Source organism: Petaurus breviceps, unplaced genomic scaffold, assembly GCF_028583685.1.
Source record: "Petaurus breviceps papuanus isolate PSGF00001 unplaced genomic scaffold, PetGlider_PUasm1.0 91133, whole genome shotgun sequence".
Taxonomy (NCBI): domain Eukaryota; kingdom Metazoa; phylum Chordata; class Mammalia; order Diprotodontia; family Petauridae; genus Petaurus; species Petaurus breviceps.
Genome location: NW_027187419.1, coordinates 24,249,068 through 24,271,817, shown reverse-complemented (window position 1 = coordinate 24,271,817; position 22,750 = coordinate 24,249,068). Strand labels below are relative to the sequence as shown.

The 22,750-nt window shown below is 36.5% G+C and overlaps 1 pseudogene; it reads right to left on the bottom strand.

Moving 5' to 3' along the window:
- Nucleotides 1-18,946: 18,946 nt before the first annotated feature.
- LOC138154873 (4-hydroxybenzoate polyprenyltransferase, mitochondrial pseudogene) lies at nucleotides 18,947-22,479 on the bottom strand (annotated as a pseudogene).
- Nucleotides 22,480-22,750: the final 271 nt, after the last annotated feature.

The following is a 22,750-nucleotide window of genomic DNA, read 5'->3' as shown; positions in this document are numbered from 1 at the left end:
CCCTGTAGCATGAATAGCATGTTAACAGATGAAGGTGAGAGGCATTTTAAAAATAAGGAACAAATCATGAGCAAAGGAGAAGAGGTTGAAATCAACAACGCATTTTCTGAAAATCATAAGTAGCTCTACCTGGTTGAAGTAACTAGCTTTGAAGTGGAATAAAGAGAGAGAGAAATATAGAAAGGAGTGCTAGAAGCAGAGTAGGGAAAGTTGAGAATGTTAAGCTAAGAACTGTGGATTCTATTTTGTAGGCAGGGTGGTATGACTAAGAGTTTTTAATGAAGAAGTGATATGATCTGAATTATGCTTCTGTCACCAAAATGAAAGAAGGGTGAGAGAAAATGAAGGTTTTGGAGTCACATAAACCAACTGAGTGGCTACTGAAATAAGCCAGATAATGGATGACTGAATTGCAAACAATCAGTAGAATAAAAAAGAATTTAATTTTATATAGATAGAATGGGTAGAATTTGGTATCTGATTGGATAAAGGGGTGAGAGAAAGGAGTTGTGGAAGATAACAAATTTTAAGCCTTAGTAACTGGGAAAATGATGGCTCCATGGACAGAAATAAGGAAGATACAAAGCGGTAATTATGTTGGTGAGATAGATTGTGAGTCTGGTTTTGAATATGTTGAGAATGAGGTAGTATGTGGTTCTAGAGCTGAGAAAAACAATTTAGGCTACAGATACAGAATTAAAACCATCTGCACTCCATCTTTGCATTGCAGCTTGTTTGCTTTTATCTTGAAAAATCAATAATATTTTTTAACACAGATTTATTTTCCTTATGGAATTCTAAACATTTTGAACATCTCATGAAAAAGAAAAATTTGGATTGTAAAATATTATAGAATATAATTGACTCCAAATTTATATGCTCATTTCTTTACTGTCATTTTGAAATTCAAAAACAATTGTATTGTCTTATGTTTGACTAAAGGTTGCCTCTTTTTTATAGTGCCTAAAGGTTACATTTAGAACCAGTTTTAATTTTATTACTTAAGCCTTTTCCTCATGTAAAATAATAGGGATTTTTGTCTGGTGAAAATTTAATGGGGGTAGTAAATAGTCAGAATTTTTAAATTCTGAAGAATAAACTTTAAGATTAAATTATTTCACTATTCACTATATTATTCAAATATTCTCTTCCAAACTTGAGAGGTTTTGAATGGCATCACTATTTTAATAGTACAACTTGTACAACAGGGAGATAATTATCTTTTGAAATATGTAAATTGAACTATTTAATTATCCATATAAATATAACTCTGTGGCAATAGTATTTTGGTAGATTGTAACCTCTTTTGAGAAATTGTGTTTTTTTTTAATGAATGAGAAAATTTCAAAAAGAAATTCATGAGGGTATTAGAATCAAGGTAAGTGCTTAATAAATATGTTCTCATTAAATTTTCCATATTTAAGTTAGGCCAATATGTCTAAAAAGTCTAGCATATGATTGGGTTATTATTGTTATGTTGTATAATCATTCTTCACAGTGCTGTGGACAGATATTTAAGTCTTTGAAACATCTCATCTTCTAAAGCCTCACTCTGAATGAGATATTGCCATTCCACAAATGACAGTTTTCCCTGTAACCAGTTTAAATGAATGATCATTCTTTATTTCTTTTTTTTTTAAGAGAGACTGCATTAAAAATGTTCCTGATAGGGTATCTGTCACTAAGAATTCACTGTCTGCGCTATGTTCCAGTCTAAAATCATATTTTTATAAATGCAATAAGTTTCTTTGTAGACCTGGTGAGTTTTTATTTAACTCCGAGCCTGTCATTTTATTTTAGGGTGTGATTTCCTTTTTTATTGATTTCAGATAACAGATTTAAGATTTCACCTTTAGAACTTAAAGTATGGAGAGAAAATTCTAGGCTCCAAATATGAAACTTCATATTATTCCTAATGTCAATAAATGAAGCAATGGAAAATATGTTTAAATAGTCATGAACATTAGTAAACAAAGTTTCTACTTCAATTACTGCTACACCCAAAACATATTGCAGTGAAACCACTACCACCACTTTGACCACCATTTCCCCTAAAGCCTGGAAGAAAATAGCTTTGAGAATAGCAATACGGGCACACACACACACACACACACACACACACCACCCCCCACACCACCCCACACCCCACACCTGACTATTAGTATGGCTTTCATTCAAGTCTTTCACAGTTGTCTTTAAGGGGGAGATAGGAATAATTTTGAAGAGGAAGTCTAATTTACTCAGTGATGTAATGGCAAGCAAAGGCATACTTAGCGTACTTAGCTCCTTATTTCAGTCTTCAATTATTAACACCTTGAATCAGTTCTTCAATTGCTTTTGAGCCCCACCTGTGATTTGATGGTGGGAGAAACTTGCAGATGCAACCAGAATGGGTGGAACAGGAAGGAAGTGATGATATAAAAGCTTGAGCACAGCTGGGACAGAGCAGAGCTGAAAAGGAATACTTGTGGTGTTGGCACTCTGTTTGTTCTGTCTGTGTTGGTTTGTGTTTGTGATATTTTGTGAGACAGAAGCCTTCTGTCTGTTGTTTGTGTTACTTTGTCAGATAGGAGTACTCTAGCAGTTGAATTGTGTTACTTTGTCAGACAGATGTACCCTGTCTGTTGACTTGTGTTGATTTCACAGGCAGAAAGTGAATGGAGATGATAGTGCCAGAGAGGATAGTGCCAGCAACGTGTGTGAATGTTGTTGTAATTCTGCTAAGTTCGATGTGTGTAGATGCTGTTGTGGCTCTGTTAAGTTTTCTCTTTCCAGGAACAGAGACTTTGAAGGACTTGAGATCGACTGGTCACCATTAGCTTCAAAATGGAACAGGAACTGGAACAGGTGCTGGAACAGGAGCTGGGAGCTGCCTGCCTGTGAGTCCAGGTGACAGTTGGGTGAATTCAGATAAGAGCTGGGAGCATGGAAGAGGAACCATGAAATTTGGGAGCCAGCCCTGAGTCAAAATAAAAGGACCTTTCCTTGGGTACTTAGTGCTGGCTGACAAGATCATGGTTTACTGTGACCTAGGGGTGGTAGAAATTTGTACTTTGTACTTTGTTTCCCTTAAGGATGATTGAGTTAAGGATGATTGGAAGCTAGTCTCCAATCAAGAAGAAAGAAGACTTTCTGACTGAGGAGATTAAGGCAATGTGACCTAGGGGGTGGGAGACTTTTATACTTTGTATCCCTTATATACTTAAGGATTGCTCCTTAAGGATGATTGAGTTAAGGACTCACTGAATGATATCTTTTGTTTAAAACTATGTGGCCACTTTAGTGATAAAGTTGTTGTGTTATATCATTGTGAACACCATTTCTGTGAATGTTTTGCTTTAGTTTAACCTTAGAGGTATTCACAGTGGCAGTCCTCTGGAGAGCTACTTGTGCTTGGCTTTACAATTGACACCAGTAGGGGTGGCTAGATGGGGGGTGGCTAGGTGGTGCAGTGAATAGAGCACTGGCCCTGGAGTCAGGAGGACACTTAACACTGAATAGCTGTGTTATCTTGGGCAAGTCATGTAACCCCAATTGCCCTGCCTTCCCTCACTCCAAAAAGCAAAAAAACAAAACAAAACAATTGCCACCATCAGCAATTGCTGACCAACTGCCTAACAGTTTAACAGGTTAATAAACTAAGGAGCACTGGTAGTGAGAGTACACTCAGATTAATATGGTGGATTTCAGCACAGTTTTCATATTCACAACAATCATGAATCAGAGAAATCCCAGTGGAGAAAAAGCCAGATACAACTACCAATTTCCAATAAGCTGCCACCAATAGAAAGGCCAAGCTAGCTTAGATGGAGTTGGTAAGCACCATGAGGTGGCAACAAGAGGCAGTATGTACCAGGCAAGTCATACCACCACCTTAATCAACCATCTCACCTCATATCCTGATGCAGATAGCCAAAGACCCATACTTGCAGCCTAGCCATCACCCTGGAAAGTAACCCTGTGCAGGTGCACCTGCTCTTACAGGTGCTACAGCTGCCTTTACTAAGTACAAAAAACATCCTTGGCACTATCACAATATGTTAGCAGTGTAAATTATATGAAAAAAAAGTCATTAACATGGCTTTGCTACTTTACTTTAAAGGTTATGGAGTCTTTCCATGTGACGTGTAGGTGAAACCTTTCAAGTGTTGTCTCTCCCTGAGAGCAGAGTCTGACTTATTTCCACTTTCATTTCCATCTTTCCACTGCTGACAATTGTGGAATGGCTGAACATATTGTGTCATATGATTGTGATGAAGTAGTATTGTGCTATAAGAAATGACAGGGATAATTTCAGAAAAAAAAACATATCAGAACTGATTCAAAGTGAAGTGAGCAGAACCAGTTCATTGTACATAGTAACAGCAATATTGTAATGATGATCGACTGTAAAAGATTTATCTGCTCTGATCAATGCATTGATCCAAGATAATTCCACATGACTCACAATGAAAAATTCTTTCTACTTCTACAGAAAGAACTGAAAATCTCTGGGTACAAATTGAAGCATACTTTCCTCACTTTATTTTTTCTCCCTTTTTTGCAATATGGCTAATATAAAAATTATGTTTTGCATAATTTAACATATACAATTAATAAATTAATTGTCTTCTTAGTGGGTTAGTGAGGGACAAGAGGGAGGGAAAGAATTTGGAACTAAAGAAAATAATGCTAAAAATAAATAAATAATAAATATTTGTAAAGGCATAAAATTTTTATCCCCAGTGCTTACAATGATTTACATAAACTAATTGTTTAATAATTGTGTTATTTGTTTATACATTCATTCATTCACATAACGATAGAATGACAGAATTTAAATGTACAACAGAGGTCATTCAACCAAATATATATAAAATTAGTATCCTCTGTAATATTAGAGAGAATCACAGAATCTCAAAGGTAGAAGGGATCATGAAGCCTTTCTCATTCAACTTGTAGCTAAACAAGTATTCCCTTCACAATATATGCGACCAATAATCATATCATTAATCTATTGATTAAAGACCACCAATAAGGGGAGACCCTCTACTTATAAGACACCCAAACTACTAAATAGACCTAATCATTAGGAGTTTTTTTCTTTACTTCATGCCAAAATTTACCAATTTGCAAATCCAACCTTTTTTGTCTTACTTCTGCCAGCTTCATTTAAGTAGAACAAAGCTAATCCTTCTTACATAACCCTCAAATATTTGTCCTCCTTAAGTTTTTCCTCTTCAAAATGCTGAACTTCCTCAGTTTCTAAAACTATGATACAACATGAACTCCAGGCCCTTTAATATCCTGGTTACCCTTCTTTTATTAAGTGCCTACTATGTGTCAGGCATTTGTGAGAATTATTATTAAGCCCATTTTATAATTGAGAAAATTGAGGCAGACAGAATTTAAGAGATTTTTTCCAGGTCATAGAGCTAGTAAGTGTCTGGGGATCAATATGAACTTAAGTCGGCCTGATTCTGGGCCCAGCACCCCACTCACATTGCCACCTTGCTGCCTTTGGAGTCATTCCTGTATATCACTATATTTCCAAATATGGAAGATAATAACTGAGGTGTGGTCTGGCCAAGGGATACTATAAAGTTGTCACTACCCTAGTCTGGAACAAAATGCCATAATAATGCAACTTAAAAAAATATGAACTTTCCGAGTTTCCATATCAATCATATTATAAGGTCAGACTGATGCTGAATTCTATGATGAGTCATAGGGTCACTTTGAGATAAACAGTACAACTCTCCCACCTTATCCTTGTGAGACTAATTTTTTTAACCTAAATAAAACCTTTACATTTTTCCCTTTTAAGATTTCTTCCTATTAGAATTGGTCAGTTGGTCTAGCTTGTCAGGACTCCTTGAATCTTCATAATTGTTTTCTTTGGGTCATGTACAAATTGTATAAGAATGTCATCTATATATATATATATATATATATATATATATATATATATATATATATATATATATATATATATATATATATATATATGTCTAAATAACTGTTAGAAATGCTAAGTAGTGGGATGGCTAGGTGATAAAGTGAATGGAGCACCAGCCCTAGAGTCAGGAGGACCTGAGTTCAAATTTGTTTTCAGACACTTAACACTTACTAGCTGTGTGCCCTTGGGCAAGTCACTTAAACCCAATTCCTCTGCCTTCCCCTCTTCAAAAACTCAAAAAAAAAAGAAACGTTACTTAGCATAGCATAAAAGGCCAGTCCCCAGGACCCTCCACTGAGGAACTCCTCCTAAACTTATATAATAATATTAAGACAACTCTTTAAGTTCCATCATTAAACCAATTGTAATTTCATATAACTGCAGCATCATAGAGCCTACTTGTCTCCAATGCTTCTACAAGACAGCAAGTGAGAACTTAGTAAATCCTTTGTTAAAATCTAGGTAAACCAAAACAAATAAAACAATATACACAATTACTTCATTAATGCAAAGGGGGGAAGGGAGAAACACTAAAACAATTTCTAATTATTTGTAATTATAATGATTAATCTTGAACCTATAGAAGAAATAAGGAGGTACACCTTTCCTTTTCTCTTGGGGGTGGGAGACTATGGGTATAGAATGCTGCATATGTTATCAGATATGATCTCTCTGTGCATAATGTTTTTGTTTAACTATATTTTTTGTTTGAGTGGTAAGCTTCCTAGGGGTAAGGGAAGAAGGAGAGAGAAATATATCCAGAAATTATTTTGAGGTAAAAGCGAAAGGTATCAATAAAACATTTAAAATAAAATCTACATATCATACAATGACATTTTTTTGATTTATGTATCTAATAACTTTCATGAGAAGAAGAAATGTTAAGACATTCTCAGAACAAGTCATGAAATGTCATGTCTCGCTCTCAATGAAATTATGGTGACTTTTGGAATAACTACTTTCTTTTCTAAATGTTCACTAATCATCTCTTTAATAATATATTGAAGAATTATTTCAGGAATCAAATACAATCTCTTTGACCTATAATTTCAGGATCCATTCCTTTTTTTTCATAAATTAGGATATTTGACCTTTTCAAAACCAGGGATACCTTTTCCATTCTCTATGATCATTGTTGTTGTTTTTAAATCTTTTCAGTTGCATCAGACTCTTTGTGGCCCCACTTGAGGTTTTGTTGGCAAAGATACTGGAGTTGTTTGTCATTTCCTTGTTCATCGATGATCTTATAAAATCTTTTTTTTAATGAGCTCTGAATTTTAAGTGCAAGTGCTTCTTGTACCCAATAATGTAGTTCATCTGAATGAAAATAATGACATGAATTCATCAAGAGTAGCTAGAAACTATATTAGCACCAACCAACAAGATGATGCCATGAAAAAAACACTGGCTCTTAAGTAAGAGTGCCTGGATTTGAACCTACTTTTCAAACAACTGGGAAACATTACTGCACAATCCTTATCTATTCTATTGTTAAAGTAAGGGAAAGCCAGACTCATGCATTAAACACCATTCTAAGTCCTGGAAATTTGAATAGAAACAAAAAGAAAATACTTGCCCTTAAGTATTTCACACAGAAGGGAGCTGAAAAGTTGAAAAGTGCCACTTTCGATGGAGGAGTAGAAGAAGGACCCCCACTCCCCCACCCCCTCTGCCTTCCACCTTCCCTAATCCATGTTAAAAGGGGACTCTAAACAAACTTTGGAGCTGCAGAACCCACAAAATGACACAGAGATACTAACCTCCAGCTAAGGATAGCCCAGCAGGCCTGCAGGAATCAGCCAGCACAGTGCTCTGGGAGCTGAGCCCAGCCCCACCCTGAGGCTTTAGTCCCAGGTGGGCCTGACCAGCTGCAGGCAGGAGGGACTCCAGATTAGCAGACTCTGTGGCCATTGCCAGATTTATCAACACATAGATGCAAAGGACAAAGTGAGAGGTCAGTGCAGTCTGGACTTTGGGACCCAGTAAGTGGGAGTACATGGCTTTTGCCCCCAGGGTGAGAAGCCGCTGAGACATTGGCACAGCCAGCCAGCACCATGTGGCAGCTTCAGCTCCTGGCCTGCAGAGTGTAGGGGGACCAAGGACCAGTCTGAAGGGTAATTACTCTTGCTTTAACCTTCTTGAATCTGGATTGCAGTCTAGGGTGGAGGTCCTGGCGTGTGTGTCCAGCTTGCCAGAGCATGTGGAGATCTCAGAGAGGGCACCCAACTAATACCTCCTGCAGCAGAGAAAACCCCAGCATTTGGGACGAAAGCTCCCCTGTCTGGTGGCAGAGTCCTACTGTGGCAAAAAGCCCAGGGGTCAAGTGACTGAGGGGCAACAGGACCAGGCAAAGGAAACAAAGCAGACAGAAGATTCCAACATTAAACTCCTATTTTGGGGACAAAAAGGAGCAAAGCATGGAACAGGGGGAAGACAGTGAAGTCAGAATACCTGCACCAAAACCTTCAAAGGAATATACGAGCTGGTTACAGGCCATAGAGGACCTTAAGAAGTAGATAAGAGAAGTGGAGGAAAAATTGGGTAGAGAAATGAGAACAATGCAAGAAAATTATGAAATGAGAGTCAAAAGCCTGACTGAGGAAAATTACACCTTTAAAAAGAGACTAACTCAAATGGCAAAAGAGGCTCAAAAAGGCAATGAGGAGCAGAATGCCTTAAAAAGCCGAATTTGCCAGCTGGGAAAAGGATCTCAAAAGCTCAATGAGGAGAATCATTGCTTCAGAATTAGATTGGAGCAAATGGAAGCTAATGACTTCATGAGAAATCAAGATGCTGTTAAACAGATCCAAACAAACAAAAGAATAAAAGGCAAGGTGAAATACCTCATGGGAAAAACCATGGACCTGGAAAATAGATCTAGGAGAGATAATTTAAAAATTATTGGACTACCTGAAAGCCATGATCAAAGTAAGAACCTAGAAATCATCCTCCAGGAAGTTCTCAAAGAAAACTGCCCAGATGTTTTAGAACAAGAGGGCAAAATAGAGGTTGAAAGAATCCACCGATCACCTCCTGAAAAAGATACAAAAAAGAAAAGTCCTAGGAATATTATAGCCAGGTTCTGGAATTCCCAGATTAAGGAGAGAATATGAAAAGCAGCCAGGAAGAAACAATTTGAATATTGTGAGAAAAAATCAAGATTACTCAGGATCTGGCAGCTTCTACACTAAGGTATCAAAGGGCTTGGAATATGATATTCCAGAGGTCAAAGGATCTGAGATTAAAATAAAAAATCACCTCCCCAGCAAAACTGAGTATCATGCTTTAGGGAAAAATATGGTCATTCAGTGGAATAGAGGACTTTCAAGCAGACTTGCTGAAAAAAACAGAGTTGAATAGAAAATTTGACATTCAGATACAAGAAGCAAGAGATGCATGAGAAGGTAAACAGGAAAGGAAATCATAAGGAACTTATCAAAGTTGAACTGTTAACATTCCTACATGGAAAAACAATAACTCTAACATATGAAACTTTTCTCAGTATTTGAAGGGAATATATATGTCTATATATGAGGGTATATGGGCATATGAATACATATGTGAATGTGTGTATATATGTTTAAAGTATACATAGATAGAGGGCACAGTACCAATAACAGGAAGGGATGATACTGAAAAGGTGAAATTAAGAGGTGATAGAGGAATATAATGAGAGGAGATAGGGAGAGACAGAATGGGGTAAACTATCTCATATAGAAGAGGCAAGGGAAAATGGTTACAATGGAGGGGAAGAATAGGAAGGCAAAAGGGAATGGGTCAACCTTATTCCCATTGAATTTGGCTTGAGGAGGTAATGAAATATGCACAAAATAGGGTATCTCACCCTCCAGGAGAGTAGGGAGGGATGATGGAAGCAGGGCAGGCTGGGGGGAGGGAAGTTGGAAGCACCCACTTTTGAAAAGGGATGGGATCAAAGTAGAGAATAGAACAAGTGGGAGATGGGATAGGAGGGAGGGAAATATAGTCAGTGTTTTGCAATATATCTACTATGTTATTGTTTTGCATTAGCCACACATGTACAATCTATACTGAACTGCTTATCTTCCCAGTAAGAGTGGGTGACAAGGGAGGAAGTGAATGAATCTGAAATTCAAATTTTTAAAAAGAAATATTTACATATTTACATATGTGTGTGCACATGTACTATTATTAATTCTATTTACATGTAATTGGGAAATAAGATATACAGGCATTGGGACATAGAGATCCACCATGCCCTACTGTAAAAGTCAAAGTGGGTATGAGAGAAGATATTGGAGAGAGCAGATTGGAGAAGGGGATATCCTGTAGGACTTCTATTTTGGGGTGGTGGGTAGGGGAAAAATGGGGGGAAAATGTGTAACTCAAAATCTGGTGGAAATGAATGATGTAAATCAGAAGTGAATAAAGCATTTGAAAATGAAAAAAAAAAAGAGAGACAGTGAATTGCAGTGGAAATCTGAAAAGAAAGAAGCTTAGCTGAGAGGGTAATGATGTTTAGCTGACCTGGGCCCTTGCCCAAAAAATAAAGGCACTAGGAGAAACTGACCAATAGAACAAAGAGGTAGCACCTAGAATTATATTTTGCACACAATAGGCACTTTACAAATTGTTTTTGTTTAATTTACTAATAGAAGATTAAAACCTCTAAAACCATGTTCACCTCACTAGAAAGAAAAAGAAAAAGTTAAAATTTTCAGCACAAAGGAAAAATATCATATAAAAGATTTTATGACAAGAGACATTCTACTTAAAGCTTTCCTATATTTGAGTGGTATTTCTAGAGTTAAGATAGATGGAAAGAGTGAGCTAAATGATCTAGCTAAATCATCAATTTTAACCCAGGATTTTTCTGAAGGAATTTCAAGACCTGTGGCATTTATTTCCACTTTCTTTGGGCAATGTTGATGAAACTTTGCAGAACAGTCTTTCCCTTCTTGAACTAAAGTGAGTGAACCTGCCTAGTGAGTATAAAGTTTCCAAACAGCATCAATTCTACAAGAGCAAAGAAATTGATTGTGAGACAAATCTTCCTTCATTTTTCTTTCTTTCCTCCTCTCTTCTCTCTGTCTATAGTATTGTCCTAACCCTTGCTGTAGTTCTCTGCTAAAACCTTCAGGTACCTAGGAAATATAGACATATACATATATAGATATAGAAATACACACATATAGAAATGTACCTGCACACACAATTCTTTCCCTTCCATTTCATATTCCAAAAAAATCCTGAGAATAGAACCTTGACATTATAGTCAAGTTGTAAGTCATGGTTGAAAGCACCTCAAGGAGACTTCTGGGAGCCAAGACAGTGGAGTAAGCAGCAAATCAACATAACTCTCCCATATTCACCTCCAAAAACCATAAAATAGATTCCCCCAAATAAATTTTGGAGCAGCAGAACCAGAAAAAAAGATGGGATGAAACAATCTTTTAGCCCAAGACACTTGAAAGATTGGCAAGAAAGGTCTGTCTCACTTGAGTAAAAGGTGAGCACTGCCAGGACAGAAAGCATATCAGAAAGCCAGCTGCAAGCCTCACTTCAGCCAAACAGTGGGAGATCTTGAGCCTTGGTCTGGCATAACAGGTAAACACCAACACCCGGAGCCACCAAGTGCTTCAACATATCCATGGACAAACAGGTAGATGCCAACTTAACAGTGTCTAAGCAAATAGGCAGCCTTCAGGCTTGGGGCCCCTGAACATACTTCCATCTTAGCCTCATGCAAACAGGGAGACTCCAGCAACCAGACTACCTCATCTTTCAGTGTTGTTCTAGGGAAAGGCAGAAACAACCTACTAGCCTCAGTGCACAGCAGACACCAGCACTAGAACCCCAACTCAGCACCAGGTAAGCTGCCAAATTCCTATAAGCTTCAGCATGGCCAACCACCCCCTACCTTGCACCTTCAACCCAGCATGAGACTCAAGGTTCCCTGTGGGCCTCAGGGCAACATCAATACAGCACCAGGTAAGTAGCCAAGGCCTTCTACCTTGGGGTAACAAGCCTGAGACAGTGCCCCTTCTACCTTGAGGAAGAACTCAAATTTAAAAGAAGGGGAAGAGGGCAAAACAACAACAATAAAAAAATATCTTACCATAAGAGTTATTATAATCACAGGAAAGATCAAGACACAAACTTAGAAGAGAAAACAGTGCTAAAATACCTATTGACAAAACCCCAAAGAAAAATGGGAAACCCTCTCAAGCCCAGAAAGAATGCATAAGAGAAGTTCAAAGGGAACTGAAAAAATCATATAAGAGAGGTAAAAGGAAAATTGTGAAAAGAAATGAAAAAGGAGTCAACAGTTTGGGGAAAAGAAAACAACTGCTTAAAAAGTAGATTTGGCCAAATGGAAAAGGAAATACAAAAGCTAACTGAGGAAAATAACTCCTTAAAAAGTTAGAATTGGTCAAGTGGAAACTAACGACTCTATGCGACATCAAGAATCAATCAGACAAATTCAAAATAATGGAAAAAATAGAAGAAAATGTAAAATACCACATTGGAAACACAATTGACCTAGAAAAGAGATCTAGGAGAGACAATGTCATGATCATTGAACTAACTAAAAGTCATAATCAAAAGGATATGAACAGCATCTTTCAAGAAATTATCAAGTAAAAGCTGGCCTGATATCCTGGAACCAGAAGACAAATAGTTATTGAGAAGGTAATCACCTACCAATCACCTCAGAAAAGAGTTCCCAAAATAAAAACTCCCAGGAACATTATAGTCAGATGACATAACTCTAAGGTCAAGGAGAAATATTGCAAGTGGCCAGAAAGAAGCAATTCAAATATTGGGGAGGCACAATTAGGATTTTAGCAGCTGAAACTTTAAAGGATCAGAGTTCAAGGTACAAAACCTTCCAAAAGGCAAAGGAGTTGGACTACAAAAAAAAGAATCACCTACTCAGCAAAACTAAGCTTTATACTTCAAGGGGAAGAAATGGTCATTCAATGAAATAGAAGGATTTCAAGGTTTCATGAGAAGACCAGAACTGAACAAGAAAACTAAATGATCACCAATATCAAGACCCAAGGGAAGCCAAAAAAAAGGGAAAAGAAAACATAAGAGATTCAATGGAGCTGAACAGCTTAAATCCCTAGATAGGAAGATGATACTTTTAATTCTTAAAAATTTTACCATCAATAGTGTAGCTAGAAGGACTATACATACACAGAGGGTACAGGTATAAGGTGAATTTAAAAAAATGACAAAAATAATTAAATGATGAGAAAGAGGAGTTCACTGGGTGCAGAAGGAAGGGAGAGGTAGAATGGGCTAAATTATTTCACATGAAAAGGTGCCAAAATTGTATTAAATTAGAGAGGAAATGGGAGGATGTGCAATGGGCATTACTTGAACATCATATTGGTTCAAAGAGGGAATAATATACACGATCAAATGAATATAGAAATATATCTTACCTGGCAGAGAAAGAGGTAGGGAGGAGACTAAGTAAAGGGAAGGTGGACTAAGATAAGATAGGGAAGACAGAAGCAAAACATTGTTGAAGAGGGAAAGAGTGAAAGGGGAGAAACAACAAACAAAGAAAAGAATGGAAGTTTTTAATCATAACTGTGAATGTGAATGGAATGAAATCTCCCATGAAATTAAAGTGGATAGAAAAGTGGATTGAAAAGTGGATCAAAAAGTGGAATCCCACAGTATGTGGTTTACAAGAAAAACACTTGAAGCAGAGAGACACACACACTGAATAAAGATAAGGGCCTGAAACAAGATCTATTATGCTTCAGCTGAAATAAAATACAAAAATCTGGGGTAGCAATCCTGAGCTCAGACAAAGCAAAAGCGATATTACACCTAATTAAAAAACATAAGGAAGGAAACTGCATCTTCCTATAAGGTCCTATAGACAATGACATTAAATTAAAAGGCTTTTGCACAAACAAAACCAATACAACCAAGAATAGTAGGAAAGCAAAAAAGCTAGGAAACAATCTTTATAGAAAATGTCTCTAATAAATGTCACATTTCCCAAATATATAGATAAATGACTCAAATTTATAAAAAAAAAACACAAGTCATTCCCCAATTGATAAATGTTCAAAAGATATGAACAAACAATTTTCAGATAAAGAAATCAAAGCTATCTCTAAGGATATGAAGAAGTGCTCTTAATCATGTTTGATTAGAGAAATGCAAACTGAAACCACTTTGAGGTACCAACTCACATCTATCGGATTGGCTACTAACATAAAAAAAGAAAAACTGATAAATATTGGAGAGTATATTGGAAAACTGGGACACTAATGCACTATTCACAGAGTTGTGAACTGATTCAACTGTTTTGGAGAGCAATTTGGAACCATGCCAAAAGGACAGTGAAACTGTGCGTATCCTTTGATCCAGAAATATCATGACTAGGTCTGTAACCCAAAGAGAAGATGTAAAAAGGGAAAGGATCTTCATGTGCAAAAATATTTATAGCAGCCCTTTTGTGGTGGCAAAATATCGGAAACTCAGGTGATGCCCATCAATTGGGGAATGGCTAAAGGAGCTATGGCATATGAATGTAATGGAAGACTACTGTGCTATAAGAAATGATGAGCAGGCAGATTTCAGAAAAATCTGAAAAGACTTGTACAAACTGGTGCAAAGTGAGAAGTACTAGGAAAACATTGTGCACAGTATCAGCAATATTGTGTGATGATGACTCACATCTTCTCAGCAACACGATTCAAGACAAGTACAAAGAATTCAAGAAGGAAAATGTTATCTACCTCCAAAGAAATAACTGATAAACTTTTTCACTTTATTCTTTTTTGTATTCCCTTAAATCTATTTTTCTTTCACCACCACGACCAATATGGAAATATGTTTTACATGATAGCACATTGGCTACCATTTTTAAATAGGGGAGGATAGAGAGGGAGGGAGAAAAATTTGGAACTCTAAATCTTATAAAAATGAGTGCTAAAATGATCTTGACACGTAATTGGGGGAAAAATAAAATACTATTACAAAAGAAAGTACTGTAAGGATTTTATCCATTAAAAAAATGGCATAAAATGAAGAGTATATAATTTCCTTCACAACATTTTCCCCCTTCAAAACATGAATTAGGACCAGAGCAATAGACTATTAACCTTTTAAAATATACTTTCATTCATTTATTTGTTCATTTATCCATGAAGCAAACATTTAATAAAACCTAAGCTGAACAGAGTACTAGAAAGATACAAAATTTAGGTAAGAATCAGTCCCTAATTTCATGAAGCATTCAGTCCTTCTCCCACTTATTCTCTTTCTCTCATTCTCTCTCTCTCTACTTCTCTCTGTCTGTCTGTCTGTCTGTCTGTCTGTCTCTCCCCCCCTCTCTCTTTACCCCTCTCTGTATGTCTCTGTTTCTCTCTGTCATTCCCTCCCTCTATTTTTCCCTCTTGCTTTCCCTATCCTCCTCCCTTTCTCCCCCTATCTCTACACACACGCACACACACACACATATACACATACACACAAAGATGATGCATATGTGTGTGTAATTAGATCTTTCTATATATACATACATGCATTCGTGATTAATGAATAAAGGAGGTACAAAGTGCTATATGTGTATCAGAGATGGGGGCGAGGCAATTTCAAAATCCTTACTGAAGTAGATAGTATTTAAAGACAGATATGATTTCAAAAGATCAAAATGAAAGAGTTTTTATAGCATAAAAAATGGAGTGAGGTAAGGAAAGATGGAGGGATTTGTGCCCAAGAAGGAACTCTATAATAAGAGTGAAAATAGAATATCAATAAATGTATAACTACACCATCTCTACCTTGGACAAATAGAACAGAAATCACTGAAGACAAGTTCATTCCTAGACAGCTATGAAGGTTTGGGATGAAACATACTCTACACTCTTGTTCTTACCTATTTTCTTCAAGCAAAGTTTGGTTTAAATTACCATGATGGTCAAAATTAGAAAGTTGAATATTCCTGGAGTGGAGTAGTATAATGTTAAAGGAACATGAAGATCTTCCCTGTCCATTAATAGACCTAAAGGTACACAGGTATTTCAATCACAGCTGTGATACATCCTGAGTCACATAGAGGCCCATTGGGAGAGGAACTTGCCTAAGGGGGAGGCATGCTTACAGGGAGGCTTGCTTATAGGAAGACTTTCACACCTTTTGGTACAAAACTAATTAGGCACTGAGTCACAAGGATTGTGATGCTTTCTGGCTTTAAGTCTATTAGACAAAAGTGTGTGTGTGTGTGTGTGTGTGTGTGTGTGTGTGTGTGTGTGTGTGTATTCTGAGGTGAGATTTTGCTTTGGGGGTTTGCTCATGAGAAGGACCTTTTGATTTCCTGGACAAGACTCTGCATAACCGTTTGTTAAGAACCCCTTGAAAACTCAGATTTTGGTACTCTTCCGGTCTGGTGATGTATGTAGGTAGTTGTATTATTTTGTTCAGACAGTTGAAACCCTGTTTGTTGGATTCTTTCTTGGATACTCACTTCTTTCTATGTATTTATACCTGTCTGTCTGTTAATTAAATTAAGATCATTAACCCCTTTAAAGTTTACTTTCCCTTAGAAAAGAATATCAATGAATCTGTGCTAGCAGCCCACTCTGTGTGCTAGTGCAGTTGCTAATACAAGCAGTCAAAGAAGAAAATGCCATGAAACTGTGAGGTAAACTATCACCATTTAATATTTAACCCATGAAAAAGTGATCACATGTACAGATGTGAATACAAAATTGCAAAGAGGTATTTTATGGGAATAGGGTATATGAAATCAAATGCTTGATGGTAAAGACCGATCCAAAAGTTAAATTAAGAACCACTAGTATTTATACAGTACATCCAGTTATTCAAAACACTTTACATACATTTACAGTTAATCCTCACATCAGCCTCTTTGGTTGGTGTTCTTCATTTTATGAATGAGAAAACTGAGGCACAGAGTAATAACTAATTACCCAGGGTCTAACACCTTGAACTCAGGTCTTCATGATTCCAAATCTTGGACTCTATCCATGTTGCCACCAAGCTATGATTGAAAATGCTATCCGTTTAGTGAAATCTTTAAAATGGTGAGCTCATTTGGACACTGTGATTCTATAATATGAAAATATTTCTTTAAATATGTTAATATTTGTTTCATAATTTTATTGATAATTTGTTGTTTTAAAAATATTTAAAGAAATATCTTATATGCTTATGATATATTTGTTTAGATGAATGACAAATTAAAAGGGACTTACCACTCGACTAAGGAAACTAGGCCGTGCAGTGGACAAAATCTTGGACCTGGATTCAGAAATACCTAAGTTTAAATCCGGCCTCAGACACCTACTAGCTGTTTGACCTTGGGCAAGTCACTTAGTCCTGCTTGCCTCACTTTCCTCATCTATAAAATGAGCTGGCAAAGGAAAGGGGAAAGCACTCTAATATCTTTGCCAAGAAGATCCCAAATGAAGTCAAGGATAATCAGATATGACTAAAACAACTAAACAAAACAATAATATTACTTGACTATGCCCAGAGTATCAAAGACTAGCATCCGAAGATCATCTTTGGGATAGAAAATGGAGGAGAAAGAGTAGTGTGTGCAGAAATTTAAAAATTAAATATTAAAATACAAATAACTGAAAACAGACAAATCCAAGATTATAAGAAAAGGAACTAAAATAAAAATAAAATAAAACAAAACAATCTGACCTGAAGTTCACTCCTGGGAAATATGTTAAATGTTAATGTGTATGAAAAAATTATCTGGATTATGATGTCTCATCATTTTCAAAAGAATCTAATAAGAATAAATGCTTAATATACTTCTTAACACTTCCAACTTCGGCACAATATTAGTGAAAATCTGTTAGGCCAATCTTACCAAAACTCAGTCTGCATGTAGAGTTTTACTCAGTTTCAAAAAAAATCACCAAGTTAAACAGATGGAATGGTGCAGTGAAAAGAATATGTCATGAAATCATTTATGGAATCAATTATGTATTTTATATCCCCTATCAGAATGATCTTAAGCAATTAATTTCACCTTCTTGGACTTCAGTTTCCTAAGCTATGAAATGAGGCAATTGGACTGGACAGTCTCTGAGTATTTTTCATGTCCTTAATCTATGTTGAAAATTTGCAATAAGTTTGTATTTTATATGCAAATCTACATTTTCATAAGTAAAACTAAAAAAAATATTCTAACAAATTATTTTCTGTCATAACAGAGTAATTAGAGATGAAAGAACTTAAATTTGTAATTTCACAAGTTAATTTAAGCTAATCACTGAAATTCTTCTTTCATCCTCAAATTCCTCTATTATTATTATTTTATTAATTACAGCTAGCATTTATACAGCACCTACACATGCCAGGCACTCTGCTAAATACTTTTGTTCCACAGAATTTACATGTCTTGATTCTTTTTCATGAAACTAATTTATTTAAAATCTACATACTCATTTGGTGTTTTTAGAATAGTATGTATTCATGCTGGTGGAATGGGATCAAACAGGAAAAAAAAATTCTGCTGCATGCCTGCTACCAGAATCTGGCCTTTGTAACAACAATATTTTATTTACTTTAGACATAATTTAAAAAATGGACTCTCTATAAAACTTTAAAGTTTTCAAGATTTGTTTTTTTCCCACAGCGGCTTTTATTTCAGTTTTCTCTAAAAAGAGTACATTCCCAAAAATACATTCCTCTTGTGCAAGATCCTCATTACAGTACTAAAAAGGTGCTAAAGCTTCTATAATTCCAATAATTTTTAAGGAAGAATTTTCATGCCTAGGACAATATGTTAATCTAAAAATTCAAGGCTACACAGCTTCAAATGAGTTGAGAATTTGGTAATACCTGAGTTGGGATGAATTATTTTCCTGGCAAAATTGTTTAATCTGGGAAATCATGGGTGATTCACCTGGGAATATTCATCTGTCAATTACTCTTACTTTGACAGACTAGTCAAACTAGTCTTCTGGTAACATCTTGTAGCTCTTAGTTTGAAAAGTTCCTAAGCTTCATTTATTAATTTCCTAAATTGCTGTATCCATGTTCCTTTGTTTCTTTTTTCTTTCCATAAGTTTCTAAGTATCATTCCTTTGAAAAGCAGGAATTCTATTGTTCTATTGGAAGTAAACATTCCAACAGTCCTAAGGTTTATGGATGTCTAGAGTGCACATCTGCTGAGCCAAATGAGCCCTTTTGTCAGTCACTGCAGTATAGTAGGGGACAGTCTTATCACAATTTAGTCTAGCCAGAGATAGGCCAACCAGAATGACAATGCTAAAGCTGCTTAACCTCTGCTTGGTGTCTTCCTTGAACTATAGTATAGTGGATTTGTGTCATAGATTGTGTCATATATTAACGTCCACATAACTCCAGAAAGATAAAGGGTAAGCAAACAGACACATCACAGGAGCCCTTGATGGCAGACCATCCAAGTAATGCTTCTCATTGAAAGGTCAGTTCCACTGTAGCCAATCAGTAATTCTTTTCGGCAAAGGATAAATGACCATCAGAGACGATAATGCAATTCCTAGTGCTATAGTGTACTGTAATAATTCAGACATAGGAGTATACACAGTGCCAATCTCATTTGCCCTGCAAGGAAAACCAAGGAGTAAAAAGTTGAAATATTTTCAGCAGCTATTGGTCAGTTTGTTGTTCCTTTACCTCATATGTCACTAATGATACAGACAACTCTCTGCATCAGAATCCTTCCAATACTAAAAAGGCACAATCTATTCCAGTCTGGAAAATAGTCTGACTCTTCTGCCAAACCAACAGTCCAGAGATATGGCAAATACCACAGCCATGTTCCAGTTGGCTTGTCCATGCTCATGAGGTGCAGATAGGGCTGCAAAGGGTGGGGTACAGGGAAGTGCTTCCATGATGACTGATACCAACAGGATCAGCTTAGAGAGCTGGTCTGGACCCAGAGAAGGGTGGGGGAGGCAGCAGGGAGTCCAGGTGGTATAGGTCTGTAGCGCCAATGCAATATTTATAGCCCCCACAATCACAATAAAGATCGTGACTATAAATATCACATGAGGTTGGATTACAAAATATATACCAGATTTTCCAGACAGAGGATAGAACTGAAGGATTTATTTAGATACCAGAAAACTGAATCCTAAAACCAGTAAGTCGATTCCATCATAGTACTAAAGATATTCAGAAGCTGTAATAATGCTGAGAGCCACAGCATCCTTCAGCCTTCCCATAAACCAGTACAAGATCAATATTTCCTCACAAAGCTCTCTATCTACTTTCCTGAGTTCCTCTGTCCCTCACCATCTGGCTAGTTCTGAACCACCTACCTGTGGGCTCTGCTGTACCCTTCAGCAAATTCCCTCCATCATAGGCTCCATGTGATTACATTCAGCCTGTTAGGGGGCAGACTTTACTTTCAAAGCAGGGGAAGTCTTCAAACTCCTCCCTAGGTCTATTAAGGAACAGGGAAGATCTTCAAATTCCTATTCTCATTACGAGGCCAAACACCCAGCAGTCAGTGGAGCCCTGCTAGCAGTCCCAGGGCCCTCCCAAAGCCAGCCTGCAAGACATTTTTAAATACACTATCACAGTCAGTCTATCTCAAATTGGTATAAAATACCAATTACTGTTATCTCTATTTAACACAGGAAGATACTGAGGCATAGAGAATTACATGATTTGTCTAGTGCCACAAAAGAGAAAGTGTTCTTTCCACTATACTTGTTTGTTAACTGGCTTTAAGGCAACATTTGATTCTACAGAAAAAAAAATGTGCCCCCCCAAGGTTCACTTTGAACAAGCTATCTCCCTATGGGAATACACTAAAAATATAAAAGATTCTAAGAAAAAGAGGTAACCTTTTTCATAATTTATTGGGCACTGATGTATAAGTGAGGTATGAAATGTGTGGACATTTTGATGAGGTCCCAAAGTAAGAGTTTACTATAGATGGTGAGTTTGCAGAGGTCACTTTTATTAACAGATAACACTATACTAATTGTATTGAACCTTGGAACACCACAAAACCTCCTCAATGAAATGTACAACAATGTAAAAGTTTATAGTCTCAATCATCTACACTGTTAAAAAAAGTGAATAGAAAACTCATTACCTAGATTATGACATAAAGTTGTGCTGATAGTTCATTGAGTGACTCTAATAACTTAATATTTACATTATTTATAGACAGCCAAATGGTGTAGTAGATAGTGCATGGGGGCTTGAACCAAGATAGTCAGAGATCTGATCTTAGAACCTTATTACCTATGTGACCCTGGTCATCATTTAATCTCTGCTGCAGTTTCCTCAACTTTAAAATGGGGATAACAATATCACTTACCTTGCAGCATTGTGAGGTTCAAATAATATAATATTTGTAAAGTGTACAGCACAGATCCTGGCACATGGGAGGTATTTAATAAATGCTTATTTTCTTTCTGCCTTACTTATTTTTTCTTTTAAGTAGCATTTTATGTAAAGACAATTTTAACACTTATTTTTAAATGAAATTTTAAGTTCCAAATTTTCTCCCTCTCCCTTTCTCCTTCTTCCTCCTTAAGACAGTAAGCAAATTTATATAGGTTAGATATGTGCAATAACGTGAAACATATTTTCATATTAGTCATGATGTATTGGAAGAAACAGAACAAAAGTGGGAAAAAAGACATACAAAAAATAATGTGAAAATAGTATACTTTGATCTGCCTTCAAATTCCACAAGTTCTTTCTCTGGAGGTAGATAGCATTTTCCATCATGAGTCTTTTGGAATTGCCTTGGATCACTGTATTGCTGAGAAGAACTAAATCATTCATAGTTGATCATCATATAATGTTGCTCTTACTGTGTACAGTGTCCTCCTGGTTCTGCTCACTTCACTTTGCATCAGTTTATGTAAGCCTTTCTAGGTTTTTCTGAAATCTGCCTGTTTGTCATTTCTTTAGCACAATAGTATTCCATTCCATTCACATACCACAACTTGTTCAGCCATTCCCCAAATGATGAACACAGCCTCGATTTCCAGTTCTTTGCCACCACAAAAAGAGCTGCTATTAATATTTTTGCACGTGTAGGTTCTTTACCCTTTTTTATAATCTCTTTGGAATACAGACCTAATAGTGGTATTGCTGGGTCAAAGGATATGCACAGTTTAGTTTTCCTTTGGCATTGCTCCAAATTGTTCCCAGAATAGGTGGATCTATTCACAATTCACAATCCATTCCTACAACAGTGTTTCAGTGTCCCAATTTTCTCACATGCTCTCCAACATTTATTGTTTTTTTCTTTTCTGTTGTATTAGCTACTCTGATAGGTGTGAGGTGTTATTTCAGAGTTGTTTTAATTTGCATTCCTCTAATCAATAGTGATTTAGACCTGCCTTACTTACATTTTGCTTGTGACAATGAGCTGAGTCCAGAATCAAGTAAAATATAGATCATACTAGGTTACATGAGAAGGTTTGTACCTCTTCGTATGATCCTGGACTATTAGCTGCCACAAAATCCAATTTCTTTAACATCAGCCTTCTTCCAATAAGGCTATCTCGTAGTGAAACTTGGAACACCATGTTCTTGGAAGAATTAGCGATGGGAATACAAAGGCTGCAATCATTTACCAAGGTCATTTACAAGAAGTCTTTAAGAAATAGTGGAAAAGATTTTGAGGATATGTACAAGGAAAATTACATAGGTTAATCAATTAATAAAAGTGACAGAAACATTGGTTAGCCTAAATTGAACACTGTTACCACTGTAATTTTAAAAGTTCCCAAATGCCTCCAGGGCATTGAGTATTTACCATATGGAGTCAAAAAAGAAAGACATGTATTAAAAGCAGTG